The sequence below is a fragment of the Schistocerca nitens genome, chromosome 6 (assembly GCF_023898315.1).
Source record: "Schistocerca nitens isolate TAMUIC-IGC-003100 chromosome 6, iqSchNite1.1, whole genome shotgun sequence".
Lineage (NCBI taxonomy): Eukaryota > Metazoa > Arthropoda > Insecta > Orthoptera > Acrididae > Schistocerca > Schistocerca nitens.
This window is the reverse complement of record NC_064619.1, coordinates 624,152,743-624,163,265: the sequence shown is the minus strand read 5'-3', so window position 1 is coordinate 624,163,265 and position 10,523 is coordinate 624,152,743.

Here is a 10,523-nt window from a genome sequence, read left to right as displayed (position 1 = left end):
GTTCTAAAATCGTGCTGCATATCGACGTTAACGATATGGGCCTGTAGTTTAGTGGATTACTCCTACTACCTTTCTTGAATATTGGTGTGACCTGTGCAACTTTCCAGTCTTTGTGTAGAAATAGAATTTTATCATGGTATCATCACAAAGATCATGATGTACCAGTGTGTAAATTGTCAATATTTACCTCAAATTTAAGCAACCTGAGCATCATAATCTCCATACTGAAAAGAAATTTAAACCAAAGACGTACGGTTAGTATGTGTTGAAAAATAGGGATGTTGACTTGAGAAGTAACATGTATGATGATTTGTCCGTTTTGAAAACATAATACGATTTGATCATGGTATCACCACAAAGATTATGAGGCAATTATTGGTAAAATGTAGGTATTTATCTCACATCTGGACAACTTGAGCATCATAATCTCCGTACTGAAAAGAAATTGAAACCACAGACGTCGCGTTCAAGAATCCGTCACGGCTTACAGCTCCTGGAGATAGTGGGACGCGGTCACGCGGCGCATTCGGTAGCGCAGCGCCCCCAATATGCGCTACTACTGCAAGTCATGGGGTTGCCTATCTGCAGGCGTGAACTAATCCGATGTGACAATATGCAACAGCTGATTTGTTGACATTCTGTGACACGCCTGCTCCCTAAGAGATGATGCACTCTGCTGCCAAGTACGCCACGGTACGTGTTACTAATCGAAACTTGGAGACATGCTCTCGCCACTGATAAACGTCGTTTTTCTGTATGATTTGGAGCTTTCGAGCAAAGTAAGCAGAGTCCCAAGAGGTACTTACGAATAACTCCGTGTCCTTACGACATGATGAAATAGATAAATGTGTAGTGGAATTCTTTTGGGATTTTTGTCGTAAGAAAGTAAAGGAATATGCAATAGCGGTCAGTAAAAAAAAAATGGTTCAAATGGATCTAAGCACTAAGGGACTTAACATCTTAGGTCTTCAGTCCCCTAGACTTAGAACTGCTTAAACTAACTAACGTAAGGACATCACACACATCCATGCCCGAGGCAGGATTTGAACATGCGACCACAGCAGGTGGTTCCGGACTGAAGCGCCTAGAACCGCTCGACCACAGCGGCCGGCTACGGTCAGTCAGAAGGCAGACCCTGTTGGTCGTACGAGGGACATTTAATAAGTAATGCAACAGTTTTTCCCTGAGAGCAGGTTTGTTTTATTCACAATTTCAATACACCATATTATTCCCCAATCACCTGGCAACAAAACCATATTTTTCAACATAATGTCCATTCAATGCCGTGGCCTTACACCACCTTACTGGAAGGGGTTCCAGGGAGTATGAAAGCACGGTATCACTCTACTGGCCGTCGTAGGAGCCATTTCTTGCTGCATCGATAACCTCCCCACCACCTATATACTGCTTCCAGCAGATTGCATGCTTCATTGAGCCAAAAAGATGTAAGTCGGGAGTTGCGAGATCTGGGCTGTAGGGTGGATGAGGAAGAACAGTGCAATGAAGTTCTGTGATCTCCTTTTGGTTGCGCAAACTTGTGGCGACGAACAGGCTGGAATCGTTTCTACAATTTCCTGAGGGTAGCAGAGAGGACTTCAGAATTGATCTTTGCACCATGAGGGTGATCATCGAACAGAATAACCTCTTCAGAGTTCCAGAAGGCAATCACCATTATATTACCGGCTGTGGGTACGCTTTTGAGCTTATTCTTCGGAGGAAGGGTGAGGTGACTGCAGTTTTATTCCCGGTTTCAAGTGAGGTACCCATGTCATCGCCAGTGACGAGGTCCGACAAAAAATAGTCACTGTCAGCCTCGTAACGCGCAAGCAGTTCCGCACAGATGGTCTTCCTTTGCTCTGAGCACCCTAATTATTGGACGAGTGTGTCAACACTGCCAACAGGGGCGGTCCAGACGTGCAGAGGGGTGTTTTTGATCCGTCAATCACCTAGAGTGAGAGTGTCCGCACGTTCCAAAATTGCCGGAATCAGAGTTGTGTGCGGCCGGCTGGCACGCGGGAGACTGCACAGGTTTGAGCGACCTTGTTGCGATGATGACAGACGCCTCGCCCAAAGACTCTCAGTGCTTTTGTTCATTGCTAAATCTCCCTAGATATTCTCAGAGCGCCTGTGAATATCTATGATGCTCTGCTTTTCCGCCAAAAGAAACTCAGCGACAGCTCTCTGCTTGGAACGCATCTTCGTTACAGACGATAATTTTATCTTGATACTCTTCCACTTTGTCCGTCTTTCCATAGAAATAACAATATGGGAATTGTGAGTCCGCCTTGATGCAAAAAACTTTGTTATTTATTTACTTATTTATCGCCAAATAGTGGTTTTCTTTAAATTTTGTGAAGAGCTTCACTGGAAACGCCTGGCGTGGGGTAGAAACAATAACTTTATCCTCAAACTCTCCCATTTGGTTCGGGTTTCTACACTACTGGCCATTAAAATTGGTACACCAAGAAGAAATGCAGATGATAAACGGGTATTCATTGGACAAATGTATTATACTAGAACTGACATGTGATTACATTTTCACGCAATTTGGGTGCATAGATCCTGAGAAATCAGTGCCCAGAACAACCACCTCTGGCCGTAATAACGGATTTGATACGCCTGGGCATTGAGTCAAACAGAGCTTGGATGGCGTGTACAGGTACAGCTGCCCATGCAGCTTCAATACGATACCACAGTTCATCAAGAGTAGTGACTGGCGTATTGTGACGAGCCAGTTGCTCGACCACCATTGACCAGACGTTTTCAATTGGTGAGAGATCTGGAGAATGTACTGGCCAGGGCAGCAGTCGAACATTTTCTATATCCAGAAATACCCGTACAGGACCTGCAAGATGCGGTCGTGCATTATCCTGCTGAAATGTAGGGTTTCGCAGGGATCGAATGAAGGATAGAGCCACGGGTCGTAACACATCTGAAATGTAACGCCCACTGTTCAAAGTGTCGTCAATGCGAACAAGAGGTGACCGAGACGTGTAAACAATGGCACCCCATACATTCACGCCGGGTGATACGCCAGTATGGCAATGACGAATACGCGCTTCCAATGTGCGACCATCATGATGCTGTAAACAGAACCTGGATTCATCCGAAAAAATAACGTTTTACCATTCGTGCACCAAGGTTCGTCGTTGAGTACACCATCGCAGGCGCTCCTTTCTGTGATGCAGCGTCAAGGGTAACTGCAGCTGTGGTCTCCGAGCTGGTAGTCCATGCTCCTGCAAACGTCGTCGAACTGTTCGTGCAGATGGTTGTTGTCTTGCAAACGCCCCCATCTGTTGATTTAGGGGTCGAGACGTGGCTGCACGATCCGTTACAGCCATGCTGATAAGATGCCTGTCATCTCGACTGCTAGTGATACGAGGCCGTTGGGATCCAGGACATCGTTCCGTATTACCCTGCTGAACCCACCGATTCCGTATTCTGCTAACACTGGATGTCGACCAACGCGAGCAGCAATGTCGCGATACGATAAACCGCAATCAAAGTCGGAAACGTGATGGTCCGCATTTCTCGTCCTTACACGAGGCATCACAACAACGTTTCGCCAGGCAACGCCGGTCAATTGCTGTATAAGAAATGGATTGGAAACTTTCCTCTTGTCAGCACGTTGTAGGTGTCGCCACCGGCGCCAACCTTGTGTGAATGCTCTGAAAAGCTAATCATTTGCATATTACAGCATCTTCTTCCTGTCGGTTAAATTTCGCGTCTGTAGCACATCTTTGTGGTGTAGCAATTTTAATGGCCAGTAGTGTATATTGTCATCTGTTACTGACGCCATTTTGATGGCTACGTAGAGAGACGCCAACAATCGGAACTTTATGAAACTATAGCGGCAGAAGCGGGAATATTGCTCAATGTTCCACAGCAAATGTCCACAATTTTTCAACAGAAACTGGCCGAGAAATAAAAAAAAAGTGTTGCGTTACTTATTGAGCGCCCCTCATTCTCGTATTTCGTACAAATTAAAATTAACTCCTTAGCCATTGAACAGTATGGTTGGGATGTGTGTCTGTCGTCACCAGGCAGTTGCCACAGCGTAGTCAAAACAGAAGACAAACGGTTGCCGTCCAACCTTTCACGGTCGGCGACGATGGTGCGTGTTGTGGCACGCTGCGGCTACAGACCGCCAGTTTGTAGCGTCCGAGTGCGGCGTGCGGGTAGCCGGCTCCTTGGCGGGCCGCCGTGTTTTTCCTTACTAATTGCAGACAAACAGGGCCCTCAATCAGGGCGCGCTTCACCAAGTCAGCCGCCGCCCGCACACACAGCCCGCGCTCACCCGGCGCGACAACCGGCGCGCCGCCCGGCCGCCGAACTGTCGCCCTGTTTTTCAACGCTGATGGTGTGTCCCTTCAACGTAAACACTTTTAAACGTATTTTGATTGCGTAATAAAGAAATTTCCATTTTGATTACACTTCATACAGTTTTACCAATTTTCATTCGCGTCAAATCGGATATGGATTGTGTGCTCGCGTAATTTACTTCCGCGCCAAACAAAACAGCGCGTGTTTTTACACGCCCGCTGACGGAAAAAAATCTCGCAAAAACCTATTAAACCGCGCAACGATGTTACGCGCCGCTAAACGAGGAACGAAAACTCCGCTTGCGAATAACTATTTTAGAATGATAATAAGGTTCTTTTTTTTTTTTGTCGCCGGTGGCAAAAAATAATAATACGCCGGGGGCGGAAAGACGGCGGTGCGAAAGAAAATAAACAGCCCGTTTAAAACCGATATCATTTGATTTGGCTCGCTGTTCGCAGCACCCTGCTTTGGATCACCGAGGAGACGAAAAATCGGTACGGTCGGCTATGCTTTTATTTCCGGATCGTTGGTGACAAAAGCGGCGACGCCCAGTTCAATTCCCCACAGACGCCGAGAAGCTTACATTGTGATTTGCGAGGTCTATTTCCGTTTGTGATTCTGAACGCCCCGTGAGAATGAAATTCGCCGCGGTGCGACATCTCTCGCTAGACTGCGATGTGTCGTTGGTAGACGGAGCCATCTGGCACCGCAACAGTCCTCGCTATTTGACAGAGCGAGGCTGCACGGCGGTTACACAACTTGAGCCTCATCCCTGAGCAGCCGGGTTCGAAACCGAGTCCTGTTCCAACAGACTGAGGTTGTCTCTGGTTTCATGAATACAGCTGAGGTTGTAACAAAACTTGTTACGGTTAGGCAAATATACTAACTGAGCTTGGATCATACGAAATGTCCGATTCCCAAGTTGAAGACTCAAAACTCCGAAATCCAGTACCATATGCCGCCTGTGGGTACGGCTTTGAGCTTTTTCTTCGGAGGAGAGGTGAGGTGACTGCAATGTACAAACGTCAACATATACCAGGTGATCAAAAACTCAGTATAAATTTGAAAACTGAATAAATCGCGGAATAATGTAGATAGAGAGGTACAAATTGACACACATGCTTGGAATGACATGGGGTTTTATTAGAACCAAAAAAATACGAAAGTTCAAAAAATGAGCGACAGATGGCGCTTCATCTGATCAGAATATCAATAATTATCATAACAAAGTAAGACAAAGCAGAGATGATGTTCTTTAGAGGAAATGCTCAATATGTCCACCATGATCCCTCAACAATAGCTGTAGCCGAGGAATAATGTTGTGAACAGCACTGTAAAGCATGATCAGAATAGCAATAATTAGCATAACAAAGTAAGACAAAGCAGAGATGATGTTCTTTAGAGGAAATGCTCAATATGTTCACCATCATTCCTCAACAAATGCTGTAGTCGAGGAATAATGTTGTGAACAGCACTGTAAAGCATGTCCGGAGTTATGGTGAGGCATTGGCGTCGGATGTTGTCTTTCAGCATCCCTAGAGATAGCGGTCGATCACGATATACTTGCGACTTCAGGTAACCCCGAAGCCAATAATCGCATGGACTGAGGTCTGGGGACCTGGGAGGCCAAGCATGATGAAAGTGACGGCTGAGCATACGATCATCACCAACCGACGCGCATCTGTCGGACATTTTGTGAACGTTATTTTTTTTTAGTTCTAATAAAACCCCATGTCATTCCAAGCATTTGTGTCAATTTTTACCTCTCTATCTACGTTATTCCGTGGTTTATTAAGTTTTCAAATTTATACTGACTTTTTGATCACCCGGTATAAACACTTAATGTAATTACGATGATGATTATGAACTTATTCAAAAGGTAAGCAGTGACAAACAATTATTTGCACTTTATTTTTGACATGTATGCTTCAAAGATGATTTTGCACAAATAGATCGATAGATGATAGTATTTTCTTTGCTACATGTTGTTAGAGGTAAATCTTTGTCTTCGAGCAGTTCTTACTACAAATTTGAAGTGCGAGGTTGTAGTTCGAGTTATGTGTGTGGCATATTAATTTGTATTGTGAAGTGAAATGACTGAAAATATATCTATCCGACAACAAAAAGTCGACCAGTTGAAACGTCCCCTTGGAAAAATTATGAATTACTGTGCTGGTAAACTACGTTATTTGATACAGAGACAGCTGGGTAAAACTGAACGTAGTCAGACATTTCTCTCTTTATTTATTCTTATCGTCAATAAACTGACACACAATATTTTTAGCGCAACGCAATCTGACTTTCAATAATCCCTACAAAAGAATGGCCCTGACTAACGATAACCTATCCCTGTCATGAATCACTCACCTCACAAAAATCTTCGTTACTCGAATTACTGTAATACAGCGAGCGGCAATACTGCCAGCTAAATAAAAGAGTCTAACTACGGAAGGCTCTAACTACTGATAGGCATAGTTAGCAAATGAAAGATTTTTATAAAGAACAAACAATGTATCTACCTTATTAATGTTCAAAAGTTATCATATATACAGGGTGTTACAAAAAGGTACGGCCAAACTTTCAGGAAACATTCCTCACACACAAAGAAAGAAAATATGTTATGTGGACATGTGTCCGAAACGCTTACTTTCCATGTTAGAGCTCATTTTATTACTTCTCTTCAAATCACATTAATCATGGCTCAAATGGTTCAAATGGCTCTGAGCAGTATGGGACTCAACTGCTGTGGTCATCAGTCCCCTAGAACTTAGAACTACTTAAACCTAACTAACCTAAGGACATCACACACATCCATGCCCGAGGCAGGATTCAAACCTGCGACCGTAGCAGTCGCACGGTTCCGGACTGCGCGCCTAGAACCGCGAGACCACCGCGGCCGGCCATTATCATGGAATGGAAACACACATCAACAGAACGTACCAGCGTGACTTCAAACACTTTGTTACAGGAAATGTTCAAAATGTCCTCCGTTAGCGAGGATACATGCATCCACCCTCCGTCGAATGGAATCCCTGATGCGCTGATGCAGCCCTGGAGAATGCCATATTGTATCACAGCCGTCCACAATATGAGCACGAAGAGTCTCTACATTTGGTACCGGGGTTGCGTAGACAAGAGCTTTCAAATGCCCCCATAAATGAATGTCAAGAGGGTTGAGGTCAGGAGAGCGTGGAGGCCATGGAATTGGTCCGCCTCTACCAATCCATCGGTCACCGAATCTGTTGTTGAGAAGTGTACGAACACTTCGACTGAAATGTGCAGGAGCTCCATCGTGCATGAACCACATGTTGTGTCGCACTTGTAAAGGCACACGTTCTAGCAGCACAGGTAGAGTATCCCGTATGAAATCATGATAACGTGCTCCATTGAGCGTAGGTGGAAGAACATGGGGCCCAATCAAGACATCACCAACAATGCCTGCCCAAACGTTCACAGAAAACCTGTGTTGATGACGTGATTGCACAATTTCGTGCGGATTCTCGTCAGCCCACACATGTTGATTGTGAAAATCTACAATTTGATCACGTTGGAATGAAGCCTCATCCGTAAAGAGAACATTTGCATTGAAATGAGGATTGACACATTGTTGGATGAACCATTCGCAGAAGTGTACCCGTGGAGGCCAATCAGCTGCTGATAGTGCCTACACACGCTGTACATGGTACGGAAACAACTGGTTCTCCCGTAGCACTCTCCATACAGTGACGTGGTCGACGTTACCTTGTACAGCAGCAACTTCTCTGACGCTGACATTAGGGTTATCGTCAACTGCACGAAGAATTGCCTCGTCCATTGCAGGTGTGCTCGTCGTTCTACGTCTTCCCCAGTCGCGAGTCATAGGCTGGAATGTTCCGTGCTCCCTAAGTCGCCGATCAATTGCTTCGAACGTCTTCCTGTCGGGACACCTTCGTTCTGGAAATCTGTCTCGATACAAACATACCGCGCCACGGTTATTGCCTCGTGCTAATCCATACATCAAATGGGCATCTGCCAACTCCGCATTTGTAAACATTGCACTGACTGCAAAACCACGTTCGTGATGAACACTAACCTGTTGCTGCTACGTACTGATGTGCTTGATGCTAGTACTGTAGAGCAATGAGTCGCATGTCAACAGAAGCACCGAAGTCAACATTACCTTCCTTCCACTGGGCCAACTGGCGGTGAATCGAGGAAGTACAGTACATACTGACGAAACTAATTTTAACTCTTAACATGGAAATCAAGCGTTTCCAGACACATGTCCACATAACATCTTTTCTTTATTTGTGTGTGAGGAACGTTTCATGAATGTTTGGCCTTACCTTTTTGTAACACCCTGTTTATCTGTTCATGACACCCAGTCTTACAAATTTTCTTTGTCTGACGGACGCTCGTCCAGATCGTCACTCTCAAAACCCTGTCATCTCTCTCCCCACATACACCACTGCTGGCGGCTCACTTCCAACTGCCCAACGCTACGTGCTGTTCACATCCAACTGCCCCACACTACAATAGCGAATATTCCAATGCCAACCAGCCACAGACTGCAAACAGCACAGTCAGTGATTTTCATAGCGCTATGTAGCGATACCAACATAAAAACCTAAATAGCCTACTTACACAGTGTTCATATTATTTAAGGAAATGAAGCCGAGCATTCTGTAGAACACTATAAAAAATTGCATTCGGGAATGGACTACGAGCCTACAGGTTACAATAAAGAAGGACAATAAAAGATGAGTATTACGAAAACTGTTCATCCAGAATCTAGCGTTGCTACCTCTCTCTCTGCAGTGTCTCACTACTTCAGCGTGCCAAGCACTGTGAAAATGTGACCAGCCACCCCAATTATTAACTCACTTTAAAATTAATAAGTCGATTTAGGGCTATAAGAGGGTGATGACATTTAATCGTTGCCGAAAACTCTAGATCCCCAACGGTAGTCTCTCAGATCCACAACATTCATCGAGTTACTTACTTATACATTTTCTTTCTTTTTTTTATCCAGAGTTACAGGTCCAAGTCAACACATGGATTGATTCAATACTTTCAACGCAAGTAGAGACTTTGCTTTATGCTTATTTATTCGTATTCACACGAAATAAAGAAGTGTCACACCACTTCAATACGGCCGCCGTCAGTGCTGCCAACATACTAATTATCCGAAAGGATGACTTGTAGTGCCATCTGAAGCTGGCGAACCGAACCACCACTCATTGTTCCCATGACTCTGTTGTAGCTGCCCTAATTTACTGAAAAACTGTCCAGAATTATCCCGCTTCAGCTCAGGCATCCTCTTTCATTATGGTGCTTTCTGAAGTCATTCTTACGTCAACGGCGTCGTAGGTCAGAATTTCGAAGTGTCTTGTGAATCAAATTATCGTCTGTACAATTTCAAATGATGCTAAACGCCAATTTTCGATACTATTTAGTGGATTAAACACAATAATTAGGTGGATCCCACAGATTGTCGTTTGTGTTCCGCTTGACACGGGGCTAGAACGACTAAAAACTTACAAAAATCACTATATACGTATCCAAAGGACGCATTTTATCCACACCGTATTAATATAAGACCGTATTTTGCCAAGACAACCCGTTCTCGAAGCTGTCATCCCCCTGTATTCCTGTAAGTTGTTTGAACACTTTATACTTCTGTAGAAATTCAAGTGTTACATTTCATAAAATATCCACGCACTTAATCGAAGTTTCATTTAATTAATGTTGGTTAAAGTCTTATTTTAGATTAAGTAAATTACCTGTATCTAAGTATTTTGACACTGTACGTAGACTGTCATAGCTCACTTGCTTCAGAATAATTTTTTTAAGAAACTGTCGAAAAATAAGTAGAACAGGATGCTAATCCCCAGAAAAACTAATACGCCACTGCGGATAAGAGACAGTTCTGTTTTCCAATAAATTTTAGTATTTCTGGGTTATTTTATAACAGGAAAGCCAAACACGAAAACTTTAATTACATACAAAAAAACTGATAAAGTAAGCGTAAGTAAAAAGACTGACAACGAAATAGGTAGATAATTTCAAGTAACTGTACGTTGTGTTCTATTATCTTAGAACAAAATCTTACTACGCCAAAATTAAGGTTATAATAAAAGGACTCTGTACCCTAAGAAATCGATGCGATAGAGATCGATTCCACGAATTCTTTTATTTATAAGAAAAGCGGAGAGAACTAT